Source organism: Apium graveolens, chromosome 3, assembly GCF_009905375.1.
Source record: "Apium graveolens cultivar Ventura chromosome 3, ASM990537v1, whole genome shotgun sequence".
NCBI lineage: Eukaryota > Viridiplantae > Streptophyta > Magnoliopsida > Apiales > Apiaceae > Apium > Apium graveolens.
In genome coordinates, this window is record NC_133649.1 from 122,987,030 (window position 1) to 123,002,099 (window position 15,070).

The 15,070-nt window shown below is 41.0% G+C and overlaps 1 non-coding gene across 1 annotated transcript; it reads left to right on the plus strand.

Annotated features, from left to right (window-relative positions):
• Nucleotides 1–12,723: 12,723 nt before the first annotated feature.
• On the plus strand, nucleotides 12,724–12,830 carry LOC141715667 (small nucleolar RNA R71). The gene has a single exon (XR_012572420.1). It is a non-coding gene; the product is annotated as a small nucleolar RNA R71 (small nucleolar RNA).
• Nucleotides 12,831–15,070: the final 2,240 nt, after the last annotated feature.

A 15,070-nucleotide genomic window follows, 5' to 3' on the forward strand; every position in this document is an offset into this window, starting at 1 on the left:
GCATGACTGGATGATCATTAACTGTTTCTATAATGGTTTGGGTGCTACTTCTAGACCCATGCTTGATACAGCATCAGGAGGAGCCTTGTGGGCTAAAAGCTACGATGAAGCTTATAAATTAAGTGAACTGATGGCTGCTAATGAATACCAGAATCCTACCCACAGATTAATTCAGGGCAAGGTAGCAGGAATTCTGGAGTTGGATGCAGCTACTGCTATAGCTGCTCAACTTAAGGCTTTGACGATAAAGGTGGATTCTCTGTCTAATTATGGAGTTAATCAGATCACTAATGTCTGTGAGCTTTGTGCTGGTGCCCATAAGACTGATCAGTGTGCCATTTCTAGTAAATCAGCTCAGTTCGTGAGCACCTTTCAGATGTCGCAATAACCCATACCAGCCACATATCATCCTAACAACCGCAATCATCCTAACTTTAGCTGGAACAACACTCAGAATGCGGTTCAGCAACCTTATCAGCAGTATCCAGCAAAGCAGTACAACCCTCCTGGTTTTCAGCAACCGTAATATGCACCAAGGCAACAACTCCAGCTGCAAAAGTCTAATAAAAAATTTGAATTAGAAGAGTTGAGGCTCATGTGCAAGAGCCAAGCGGTTTTTATCAAGACCCTGGAAAATCAAAATGGATAAATTTCCAATGCCTTGTTAAATTGTCAACCTTGTACACTTCTTAGTGACACTGAAGTACCAGGAAAAAGAGAAGCTAAGGAGCAGGTAAAGGCAATTACAATAAGATCTGAGAGGGTTGCAAAACCTGAACACTCTCAAGTTTCGGATGAAGAAGCTGTATTGAGGAAGAAGTGCAGAAGGAAGCTGAAGTAAAATCAAGGAAGACTATTGTTGAACACACTCTTCCTGAGGGTAATACAGGGGAGAAACAGATCTATCCTCCACCTCCCTTTCCTAAGAGGCTGCAGGAGAAAAAGCTGGATAAGAAGTTTAAGAAGTTTCTGGAGGTGTTCAAGAAACTTCACATCAACATACCTTTCGCTGAAGCTCTTGAACAGATGCCTGGTTATGTGAAGTTTATGAAAGGTATACTCTCTCGAAAGGTGAAGCTTGATGACTTAGAGACAGTTGCTCTCACGGAGGAATGCAGTGTTGTGCTACAACAGAAGTTACCTCCGAAGCTTAAAGATCTTGGAAGCTTCACTATTCCTCACACCATTGGAAAAGTGTCATTTGACAAATGCTTATGTGACTTGGGAGCTAGCATTAATCTGATGCCTTTGTAAATCTTCAAGAAGTTGGACTTACCTGATCCAAAGCCTACTTATATGACTTTACAGTTGGTCGATCGTTCTATCACTTATCCACGAGGCATTGTTGAGGATGTCTTGGTCAAGGTGGATAAACTCATCTTTCCTGCTGATTTTTTAATTCTTGATTTCGAGGAGGATAAGAAGATTCCCATAATCTTTGGAAGACCTTTCTTGGCGACTAGCCGAACCTTGATTGATGTGTAGAAGGGTGAGCTCACCATGAGAGTTCTGGATCAGGATGTAACTATTAATGTGTTCAATACCATGAAGTTCCCTACGGAAAATGGGGAGTGCTTAAAGGTGGAGTTGGTCAATTCTGTGGTTACTTCAGAACTTGATCAATTTCTAAGGTCTGATGCCTTAGAAAAGGCCTTGTTAGGGAATTCTGATAGCGAAGATGATGAAGCTGATGAGCAATTGAAATATCTGAATGCTTCTCCATGGAAAAGGAAGATGGATATGCCTTTTGAATCTCTTGGGATAGAGGAGCTGAACAAATCTTCCAAGCGCCTCAAGCCATCTATTGAGGAAGCTACTACACTTGAGCTTAAACTATTACCTAAACACTTACGATATGCTTTTTTAGGTGATGCATCTACTTTTCCTGTTATTATTGCATCTGACCTTTCAGGGAGTGATGAGAAAAAACTCTTAATAATTTTGAGAGAATTCAAATTGGCAATTGGATGGACGATAGCAGATATTAAGGAAATCAGCCCTTCTTATTGTATGCATAAAATTCTGCTGGAGGAAGGTAGCAAGCCTACTGTTGAGCAATAAAGAAGGCTAAATTCGATCATGAAAGAAGTTGTGAAGAAGGAAATTATCAAATGACTGGATGCAGGGATCTTCTATCCCATTTCTGACAGTTCTTGGGTGAGTCTAGTTCAGTGTGTACCAAATAAATGAGGTATTATCGTTATTTCTAATGAAAAGAATGAGCTCATTCCTACTCGAACAGTCACGGGGTGGAGAGTTTGCATGGATTACAGGAAGCTGAACAAGGCCACGAGAAAAGATCACTTCCCTCTACCGTTTATTGATCATATGCTTGACAAATTGGTTGGGCATGAGTACTACTGTCTTCTGGATGGCTATTCGGGCTATAATCCGATTTGTATTGCCCCGGAAGATCGGGAAAAGATTACTTTCACTTGTTCATTTGGTACTTTCACCTTTAGAAGGCTTTCTTTTGATTTATGTTGAGCACCGGCCATATTTCAGAGATGCATGATGGCTATTTTCTCTGACATGATTGGTCAGAATGTGGAGGTGTTCATGGACGACTTCTCTGTGTTTGGAGATTCATTTGATGAGTGCTTGCAGAATCTTGGCGATGTTTTTAAAAGGTGTGTTGAGACCAATTTGGTTCTCAACTGGGAGAAATGTCACTTTATGGTGCAACAGGGCATTATACTTGGTCACAAGGTCTCTAGTAAGGGTCTTGAGGTGGACAAAGCCAAGGTGGGGTTCATTGAAAATCTTCCCCCACCAATTTATGTGAAGGGAGTTCACAACTTTCTTGGTCATGCAGGTTTCTATAGGCGGTTCATCAAGGACTTTTCAAAAATTTCTAAACCTTTGTGCAATCTTCTGGAGAAGGATGTCCTGTTCAATTTTGATGACGAGTGCCTAGCTGCTTTTGAGTTCTTGAAGAAGAATTTAATCACGGCACCTATCATAACTACACTTGATTGGAATGAACCTTTTGAGATGATGTGCGATGCAAGTGACTATGCAGTTGGAGCAGTTCTTGGGCAGAGAAAGAACAACATATTTCATGTGGTCTACTATGCTAGTAAGACCCTAAATGGTGCTCAACTGAAATATACTACTATTGAGAAAGAACTTCTGGCTATTGTCTACGGTTTTGAGAAGTTTCGATCTTATCTGTTTGGGAAAAAGGTGACAGTTTTTACTGATCATGCTGCAATTCGATATCTTGTTTCGAAGAAAGACTTGAAGCTTAGATTGATCATATGGGTTCTTTTGTTTCAGGAATTTGAATTGGAGATCAAGGACAGAAAAGGTACTGAGAATCAAGTCATTGATCATCTCTCTCGTTTAGAAGATCCAAGTGCAACTTCGATGGATAAGACATTGATAAATGAGTCTTTTCCCAATGTGCAGCTGTTTGGATTGCAAGAGGAAGAACCATGGTTTGCAGACATTAGTGAACTACCTTGTGAGTAATATCATGCCTCGCTACTTGTCGTACGCTGAAAGGAAGAAGTTTCTTCATGAGGTGAAGTGGTACATGTGGGATGAACCATATCTATTTAGGCAAGGAGCTGATTAAATCATCAGGAGATGTATTCTGTACAGGAAAACGGGGGGGATCTTGCGAGATTGTCATTCAACTATTTATGGAGACAACTGTTAGGGCAAAATCACGCACTAATATTCACGCAAGTATATGCGTTCGCAAGTAATATAGAATACTTTCTAGTTCGTTCCCACAGAGACTCAGACTAAATTATTGTCTAATTAAACTCACTCACCAATGTATGATTACTTCTCAATGTTAAGACACTAACACTTAAAATTGTTTACTAAATATTAACTATAATTAACTACTTAATTAATCACTTAACTAACACTTCAAATTATCAATAATAAAACACTCATGAGATCACAACTTCATTATTACTTCCTTCAGTAGCCATTGTTATTACCTTTAGCATGTGACAGTGATGATATTAATCGAATAACACGAAACTGATAAAAGCCAACTTTTATTGTACTAATACCATTCTACCAAGCATCCACAATTAAGATAAAAGTTGAATAGTCATCAATTATGTTGAGTTCCTATATGTCTACAGAAATTGACGACACGACGATTTAAGCACAAGTTATTCCTTTTGATTACATAGGGCAAATAAAACTGTTAGAGTTACCCACTAATCATGTACAACGTACATGAACCTATGCTAGCATGGCAAGTTCTAAATCTCAAGATCCACCGTCACTTCACAAGAGATTAACACCCTATCTTATACGCACATAAGACGAATACGCACAACCAATACTAGATATCATACAATCATCACATACTAAAGTATTAAACAATTACTAAAGAATTCCATAATAAATCCGTTACAACCCCATGATCACGATTAGCCCATAATAGCACTTATCGTCATCATGGGTTCATATGAAATCATGATAAACAAACACAAGAAAATAATAACTAAACTAATTATATTAACACAGAGTACGTCACAAGAGTAAATAAGTTCAAAGTAAGAAAACTAGCATCCAACGTTACAATGAAACAAGAATCACAAAAAAATATGCTTCCTCTTCGTTGCAGTGTGCTAAATCGGTCTTCCTCCTTATCTCCTTTGCTCCTTGCGTAAAAACACGATCTTCTTCAATCCACACTTGTGAAAACGTCTCAAATCTACTTATATAATAGTCCGATAAAACTCAGATTGCATAGAAGTGGAAACCAAACAGAAGTAGAAGTCCTGAAATAATATATTTTTTTCCCCAACCCTGCGCGGCCGCTCAGCATAGCTGAGCGGGCGCTCAGCTTGCTGCGCGGCCGCTCAGCAATGCTGAGCGGGCGCTCAGACCTCTACTGGAAAAAATCTGATTTTGCTCCGTTTCTTCGCCGTAATCTGCCCGTTTCTTTCCTCTCGCAATGGTGAACACATGCCAAGGCTTATTCTTGATGATTCCTCCCCCGAAATGCAACTATTACCCTGAAATGCATAAACACTAGAAAAACGCATCAAATACACAAAATACTTGATTTCAAGACACCAATTTAAGCCATTTTAAGACGTTCTAAGTGGTATAAAATGCCACTTATCACACCCCCAAACTTGAATCGATGGTTGTCCTCAAGCGTCACAGACTCAAAAACAAATAAAAACATGCATGAATGCAAATCTATATGAAAATGCAGCGATCCCCCTTACTACAAATAAACCAACCCAATTGCAACATCTCAACAAATGCAATTAGACAACTAAAGATCAATAAACTCATGCAAATGGACATACATCCAGAAACGTGGTGTGTGCAAATGCTTAACAGATATGCTTCGGAACTAGACCAATTATTATGACTTGACTATCCTCAAGGCAATCACATGATTATACAAAGAATAAAAATTCTATGCACAAAATGATATACAACACTATAAGAATTCCGGAGCTTATTACGGAATCGTGCTTTTTATTCACAACACAAATGCTTATTTGACCGTGCAATGAGTGAGGTCCATAAAAGACATATACAATGGTATCCATGTAACGAGCGTTAGGTTAGCGGATCCCAGACTCTAAAAGCCTTAGGTCACCAGGCACAAAGTCCCCTAAGAACTTAATAACTCGAATACCACAGAGCCCACTCTTGATCAATTATGCATACACAAAATTATATATATATATATTTTGTATAACTTCTGAGCAAGTGCGTTTCGCTCCATCTTGCTCAACCCTAGACTACTCGCACCATATGCGAGCCGGCTACTAGCCATTTGACGCCTAGCCACAACTAGCAACAAATTCCATTTTTTTTTCTCCAAATTTTTTCTTTTTCATGCCTTTATCACTAAGAACCTATTATCGAATTCTAAGCATAATAAATAGATTGACCTCGAAAACAACCAAATCATAACAACAATCTAGCCCTTACGCATTCTCTAAGACTTAGTGGAATTACAAGTTTTTCTAGCATGCATATCAACCTACACGCCTTAATATCACTTTAATGCTATCACTACACTCGCATCAATATCATAATTCAGTCGATAAATCATTGCAAAAGGGATCATGATAAATGCATGAGCTACGTGACATGATAAACAATAAAAGCTATATATATAAAAAAAACTATATGGCCTAAATTATGCAACTATATGAACTAAACTATCATGAATATGCAGCTATATGACACACACATATTATTCCTTAACTACCACCCCCAAACTTAAAATCTTCACTGTCCTCAGTGAAGGTAGTAGAAAGGAACACAGGGTATACATACTCGGAGTCATCATCATCATCACCCTCAGTGGGTGGAGTATCAGGCGGCGGGTATGCAGAGTCCTCACCAAAAACTGGCCACTGGATATCAGCTCCAAGGCCCCGAAAAGCAGTCCCTAAAGTAAGGGTGAGCTCCTGAGCAAACCTGCTCTGCGTCTCATACATGGCATCCATCCACCGTGAAAGCCTCCTATACTGAGCATCAGCCAACCCAGCACCCTCCTGAGCTCTCGAAGAACCAGCCTCATCACGCCTTGGCCTAGCCATAGTAGCACCTCGTGCTGGACGCCCTCCTGGAAGACGATAACCCAGCCCATCCTCCTCAGGCTCACCACCGGTCCACTCCTGCATCTCATTCAGCGTCCCAGAATCAATCGGAGCTGCTGGCAACTACAACTGCTCATGAGCCGGCCAGTTCACTCCCACTGCTCGGCATAGCTTCGTAACCGTGGATGCATAAGGGATGTTCATATGCTTCGCTCCCCTCAAAAACTTCAGAATTCCTTGGTAGATAAACTCACCAAGGTCCACATAGTACTCCTCATTCAGAATTCCCCACAACAACTGTGCTCTCTCAACTGTGATCTCGTGTGCATGCGAAGAAGGCAAAATATTATCACAAATAAATGCATTCCATGCACGGGCATACCTGTTCATGGCGATCGCCGGAAAGTGACGATACTCATTAGTGCCGGTCCTGAAGGTCCAAACTGTGCCCGGTCGATAGAGAGTCGCACAAATCAAATCCAAGTCAAAATCCTCAGGAGTCTTTTCATTCCAGTTCTCCTCCTCGGGCTTCCTCTCTCACTGTCCAATCACACGGCGAATCACCGCAGGGTGATAATCAACTGTCAGCCCTCGGACCACAGAAAACCCATTCTTTTCGGCCTTCGCGTTCGCGTAGAACTCGCGAACCACACTCATCGGTACTGCTTCGGGTGACTCACAAAAAGCTATCCACCCCTTCTCTGCAATCATGGGAAGCAACTCACCATCCCTCCCCGATGGTAAAAACCCTCTCTCCTTCAGAATCGGCTTCCCCAAAAGCCTTGTGTACTCCTCCTCCGCAGCTCTGTCAGTTAACCGAGGCCTTGCAGCAGTACCCCTCGATGAATCAGTAGTAGGAACTGTGCTGCTGCTGTCAATAGTGCGTGCTCTCTTGGGTGCCATTGATTCATGAATAAAAGTATGTAAGAACTGAGTTTTGGTGCTTGGGAGAGAGTTTAAGTGCAGGAAGTTTGTGGGGGATATGTAGGATAGGTGTATGTATATATAGGGTGTGGAGTAGGTGAAATTAGATTAGGAATGGGGTTGAGGGATAAAATCACGGGGTAATGGGAAAAGAATTCGTGGGTTTATGGGTTGTGATGGGTTTTTGTCTTTTTTGTTTGTTTTTTTTTTCTGAACTGTAAAAAAATTATGGTACTCGACCCCTGAGCGGTCGCTCAGCAAAGCTGAGCGGTCGCTCAGCTTGCTGAGCGGGCGCTCAGCTTGCTGAGCGGGCGCTCAGCTTGCTGAGCGGTCGCTCAGCAATGCTGAGCGGGCGCTCAGGGGGTCACTGGAATTTTTTTTTCAGCCCCTGTTTTCTGATTTTTTTGTGTTTTTGGATAGGTTATTAACTTCTAAGGGTTCCTATAACAACAATTCATGGGTTGCCTCCCACGCAGCGCTTCTTTTTCGTCATTAGCTTGACGTTTCGTACCCTTCTCAAGTAGTCAACAAAATGGCACTAACCACTTCTCGGTTTGCCATGTCCCCATAGTAGTGCTTCAAACGCTGACCGTTAACCTTGAATGCTTGGTCCGGATCATTCTCAAAAATTTCCACCGCTCCATGTGGAAACACAGTTTTGATAATAAAAGGCCCAGACCACCTCGATTTCAACTTCCCTGAAAAAAGTCGGAGCCGAGAGTTGAATAAGAGAACTTGTTGCCCCGACACAAATAACTTAGGATGTAGCTTCCTATCGTGCCACCTCTTCACCTTTTCCTTATACATTTTGTTATTCTCGTACGCTTGAAGTCGAAATTCATCAAGTTCATTAAGCTGAAGCATTCTTTTCTTACCAGCTGCATCTAAATCCAGGTTCAACTTTTTCAATGCCCAGTAGGCCTTATGCTCAAGCTCTGCAGGTAGATGACATCCCTTACCGTATACCAACTGAAATGGGGACATACCAAGTGGAGTTTTGTATGCTGTTCTGTAAGCCCAAACAGCTTCATCGAGCTTTAAAGACCAATCCTTCCTTGACGGACAAACAACCTTCTCTAGAATGCGCTTTATCTCTCTGTTGGACACTTTCGCTTGACCATTTGTTTGCGGATGATAGGCAGTAGCCACTCGATGATTCACATTATAACGCTGCATCATAGAAGTGAACTTACGGTTGCAGAAATGCGATCCTTCATCACTTATGATTACCCGAGGTGTTCCAAACCTTGTGAAAATTTGTTTATGAAGAAAATTTAGCACTGCCTTTGCATCATTTGTCGGTAAAGCTTTAACTTCGACCCATTTTGAGACATAATCGACTGCCAGCAAGATGTACTGATTATTGCAAGACGAGATAAAAGGCCCCATGAAATCGATTCCCCAAACATCAAAGACCTCGACTTCAAGAATCACATTTAATGGCATCTCATCCTTCCTTGTCAAATTTCCCACTCTTTGGCAACGATCACACCTTAAAACAAACTGATGAGCATCCTTGAACAAAGTAGGCCAAAAAAAACCTGCTTGCAGAATACGAGCTGTCGTCTTCTCACCACCATAGTGTCCACCATAAACCGTGGAGTGGCAGTCTCGTAATATCCCCTCCGTCTCACAAAATGGGATACATCTCCTGATGATCTGGTCAGCTCCCTGTCTAAACAAATATGGTTCATCCCATATATACCACTTCACCTCATGCAGAAACTTCTTCTTTTGAGCGGATGTCAAATTAGGAGGCATTACATTGCTGACGAGATAGTTTACAATATCTGCAAACCATGGTTCTTCCTACTGAACTGCGAACAACTGCTCATCCGGAAAAGAATCATTGATTAACGTCCTATCTTTTGAAGTAGAATCGGGATTCTCCAACCTAGAGAGATGGTCAGCTACTTGATTCTCAGTACCTTTTCTATCCTTGATCTCTAACTCGAATTCCTGAAGTAAAAGCACCCAACGAATGAGTCTCGGCTTCGAATCCTTCTTGGAAACCAGATAGCGAATAGCCGCATGATCAGTGAATACTGTTACTTTCGTACCAAGTAGATAAGATCGAAATTTCTCGAAACCAAAGACTATAGCCAAAAGCTCCTTCTCAGTAGTGGTGTAGTTCAATTGGGCCCCATTTAAAGTCTTACTCGCATAGTAGACCACATGGAAGAGATTTTTCTTGCGCTGTCCCAGAACTGCACCTACCGTATAATCACTCGCATCACACATCATCTCAAACGGTTCTGTCCAATCTGGTGCTGTAATAACTGACGCAGTGATCAAACTCTTCTTGAGAGTCTCGAATGCTGCCAAACATTCATCATCAAATTTGAAAAGCACATCTTTCTCAAGCAAATTGCATAACGGCTTAGATATCTTTGAAAAGTCCTTGATGAATCGCTGATAAAAACCCGCATGACCAAGAAAACTACGGATTCCTTTCACAGAATTAGGTGGGGGAAGATTTTCAATGACTCCCACCTTGGCCTTGTCCACCTCCAGACCCTTGTTAGAGACCTTATGCCCAAGAATAATGCCTTCACGCACCATAAAATGACATTTCTCCCAATTGAGCACCAAATTAGTTTTCACGCATCTTTTGAGTATGGCGCGCAGATTATTCAAACATTCATCATACGAATGTCCAAAGACGGAGAAGTCGTCCATGAACACTTCGACATTATTTCCAATCATGTCAGAGAATATAGCCATCATACATCTCTGAAAAGTGGCCGGGGCGCCACATAACCCAAACGAAACTCTGCGAAAAGCAAACGTGCCAAATGGACAGGTGAAGGTAGTCTTTTCCTGATCCTCTGGTGCAATACAAATCTGATTATACCCTGAATAGCCATCCAGAAGACAAAAATACTCATGACCCGCCAACCTGTCAAGCATTTGATCAATAAATGGAAGAGGAAAGTGATCCTTCCTTGTGGCTTTGTTCAATTTTCTATAATCCATGCATACTCTCCATCCTGTAACTGTTCGAGTGGGGATGAGCTCATTCTTTTCATTCGCGACCACAGTGATACCTCCTTTCTAAGGTACACATTGTACGGGGCTCACCCACGAGCTGTCAGAAATAGGATAAATGATGCCTGCATCCAGCCATTTCAGAATTTCTTTCTTCACCACCTCCTTCATGATGGGATTCAGTCTTCGCTGCTGTTCCACAGTTGGCTTACTACCTTCCTCTAGCAGAATTTTATGCATACAATATGAAGGACTTATCCCCTTGATGTCTGCTATGGTCCATCCAATAGCCGATTTGAATTCTCTCAAAATCCTTAAGAGCTTGTCTTCCTCACTACCTGAAAAGTCAGATGAAATAATAACAGGTAACGTAGATGAATCACCTAAAAAAGCATACCTCAAGTGTTCAGGTAATGGTTTGAGCTCCAAGGTAGGTGCTTCATCTATTGATGGTTTGAGCTTTCCTTCAGCATTCTTGAGGTCAGAAGTACCAAGAGATTCAAACGGCATGTCCAGCTTTCGCTTCCAGGGAGAAGCGTTCAGATATTGTAATTGCTCGTTTCCATCTTCATCATCGCTGTCAAAATCCCCCACTAAGGCCTTTTTCAATGCATCAGATATTAGCATGCGATCGAGTTTCGAAGTAACTGCAGAATCAATCACATCCACTTTTAAGCACTCCACATCTTCTGTAGGGAATTTCATTGCCTTGAATACGTTGAATGTCACACCCTGATCTTGTACCCGCATAGTAAGTTCACCTTTTTGCATATCTATCAAGGTACGGCCAGTAGCCAAGAAAGGCCTTCCCAAGATTATGGGAATCTTCTTATCTTCCTCAAAATCCAGAATAACAAAATCTGCAGGAAAGAAGACCTTATCCACCTTGACGAGCACATCCTCCACTATGCCCCTTGGGTAAGTAATGGAACGATCAGCCAATTGTAGAGACATGTATGTGGGTTTTGGATCAGGCAGATCTAACTTTTTAAAGATCGATAATGGCATTAGATTAATGCTTGCTCCCAAATCACAAAGGCACTTGTCAAAAGTTAGATTGCTAATGGTGCAAGGAATGGTGAAGCTTCCTGGATCTTTCAGTTTTGGTGGTAACTTTTGCTGTAGAACAGCGCTGCATTCTTCCGTGAGAGCAACGGTTTCAAGGTCATCCAGTTTCACCTTCCTTGAAAGAATAGTCTTCATAAACTTCGCATAACTAGGCATTTGCTCCAGAGCCTCAGCGAAAGGTATATTGATGTGAAGTTTCTTGAACACCTCCAGAAACTTCCCGAACTGTCTATCCAGCTTTTGTTGCTACAATCTCTTAGGAAAAGGTGGTGGAGGATAGAGCTGTTTCTCCCCTGTATTAGCCTCAGGCAGAGTGTGTTCAACAGTAGTCTTCCTTGGTTCCGCCGCTTTCTCCTTTTGCTTAGATTCTTCATCTCTAATTTCAGCTTCTCCTTCTTTTGCCTTTTCAGCATCAGCAACTTTTCCAGACCTTAAGGTAATAGCCTTGACTTGCTCTTTAGCTTCCTTCCTGCCTGGTACTTCCGTGTCACTGGGAAGAGTGCCAGGTTGACGATTGAGCACTGCATTGGCTAATTGACCGATTTGATTTTCCAAGGTCTTGATAGAAACCGCCTGACTCTTGCATAATAGCTTAAGTTCCTCAAAATCAGCACTAGTAGGTGCAGCTGTACTTCCCTGTTGAGGATATGATTGCCTTGTAGCATACTGCTGTGGTTACTGGAATCCAGGTGGGTTAAACTGTTTACTCACTCCTTGCTAATATGGTGGCTGAATAGCATTCTGATTATTCCCCCAGCTGAAATTTGGATGATTTCTGTTATTAGGATGATAGGTCGCTGGCACAGGCTGCTGTTGTCACTGATAATTATTAACATACTGAACAGATTCGTTGATAAAAGAACACTGATCCGTAGTATGAGAACCTGCACAAAGCTCACAAACCATAGCTATTTGATTAACTCCATATGTAGCCAAAGAATCATCCTTCATTGATAGCGCTTGGAGCTGGGCTGCAATAGTGGTGGCTGCATCAACTTCCAGAATACCTGCTACCTTGCCTGACGTCATCCTCTGAGTTGGATTTTGATGCTCATTTGCAGCCATCGTCTATATAAGATTATACGCCTCAGTATAGCTTTTAGCCAATAAGGCGCCTCCAGCTACTGCATCGAGCATGGGCCGAGATTGGGCCCCCAAACCATTATAGAAACCAGTGATCACCATCCAATCCGGCATTCCATGATGTGGACATTTTCTCAACATTTCCTTGTAGCGTTCCCAAGCCTCGCACATAGATTCTGTAGGTTGCTGCGCAAACTGAGTAAGAGCACTCCTCATAGCAGCAGTCTTTGCCATCAGATAAAACTTCACCAGAAACTTTTGTGCAAGATCTTGCCACGTAGTGATGGACCCAGCTGGTTCAGAATGTAACCAGTCTTTAGCCTTGTCCCTCAGTGAGAATGGGAAAAGCCTCAACTTGATAGCCTCATCAGTCACGCCATTATACTTAAAAGTGCTGCAGATCTCGACAAAATTCCTTATGTGCATGTTGGGGTCTTCAGTTGCCGCTCCTCCAAAAGAAACAGAATTCTGCACCATCTGAATAGTGCCCGGCTTGATTTCAAAGGTGTTAGCTTGAATAGCCGGATGAAGGATGCTTGACTGAATGTCATCAATTTTAGGCCGAGAAAAATCCATAAGAGCTGGATCAGCTTGAACAATACGATCTCCCATGTTTACTGGTTCTTTCCGCTCAGTTCCTGAATCCGAATCCTCAAAATCTAACTTCTCCGGAATATCAAGAACTTCGTCTGTCTCCTCAGCTGTATCTAAAGTCCTCTTGCGAGCACGAGAACGAGTTTGCATAAACGTTTGCTAAAGTACCTGAAACACAACCGGAAACAATACTTAACTACTACGTCCTAATCACTGAGTCCTAATGACCAATGATGGTAAGTACATAAACTAAACAAATACGCCGAGTCCCCGGCAGCGGTGCCAAAAACTTGTTAGGGCGAAATCACGCACTAGTATTCACGCAAGTATACGTGTTCGCAAGTAATATAGAATACTTTCTAGTTCGTTCCCACAGAGACTCAGACTAAATTATTGTCTAATTAAACTCACTCACCAATGTATGATTACTTCTCAATGTTAAGACACTAATACTTAAAATTGTTAACTAAATATTAACTACAATTAACTACTTAATTAATCACTTAACTAACACTTCAAATTATCAATAATAAAACACTCATGAGATCACAACTTCATTATTACTTCCTTCAGTAGCCATTGTTATTACCTTTAGCATGTGACAGTGATGATATTAATCGAATAACACGAAATTGATAAAAGCCAACTTTCATTGTACTAATACCATTCTACCAAGCATCCACAATTAAGATAAAAGTTGAATAGTCATCAATTATGTTGAGTTCCTATATGTCTACAGAAATTGACAACACAACGATTTAAGCACAAGTTATTCCTTTTGATTACATAGGGCAAATAAAACTGTTAGAGTTACTGTAATAACCCCAAAATTTTCAACTTTTTGTAACCCTTGTGAATAGTGTTTTAGCTGAATGAAGAAACTTTTCATGCCACACTATGTAGGGGTTCTATTATGGATATTCTGGGATATTATTAGTACTCTATGAAGTATATAAGTGTATGTAAAGATCGTCAGAATCCAATTCCGAACACTTTGGTTTTTCCCGGAAATCCACAAGATACGGAGAGAATTGAGTATAAGGTAACAGGATAAAAAGGATTTAAATTAAAGGATTATAATAGAGGATCATAAAAAGGAATATAATGTATTGAGAAAGGTTAAGGGAACCTAAGTAATAAGATCCCGGGTATGATCCTTCAAACGATAAACGAGAACGAAAGTTAAGCAAACCGTATAACAGATCAGCGATCATTAGGCAAACGATTAGGAAGTTAATCAAAGGGATTAGGGGGAAAGATGTCATCCAACCAATAGAAAGAGGACAAGGAAGGGAGGATGACATCATGAGGATGACATAAGCATGACATGGGAAGGAAGGAGGTGTGGTAGCTTTGTAACCACACAATTTCAAGGGCAAGAAAGTAATTAACTAAAGCAAGCACAAAAACCAATCAACCAAGCCAAGTAAAATCATTTTCATCAAAAATCAAAAGCAACCAAGGCTTGTTCTTCATTGCTCACGGCTTTTCACTATTCAAAAGGCAAGAGAAATTCAAAATCCAAGATCCAAGCTTCCTAAATTGGTAAGATAATTCCCTAATCATCTTCATGCTTAGTTAGGACTATATCATGAGTTTAAGCCATTAATTCCTTCTCAATCTTCTTCATTTAATCAAAGAAGAAGACAATGAATAGTGTTTTCAAGTTTTTAACTTGAACTTTTTCTTGTTTTTCTTGAAGATCCAAGCATTCTTAAGACTTCTCAAAGCTTCTTAAGGCTTCCTAGCTCCACCCACCACTTCAAGGAAGGTATACCATCTCCAAACCCTAGATTCCTATATATTATAAGATGATTTTGATTAGTGGGTTGATATTGTAGTTTGTTGTTATGATTTAGAGTTTG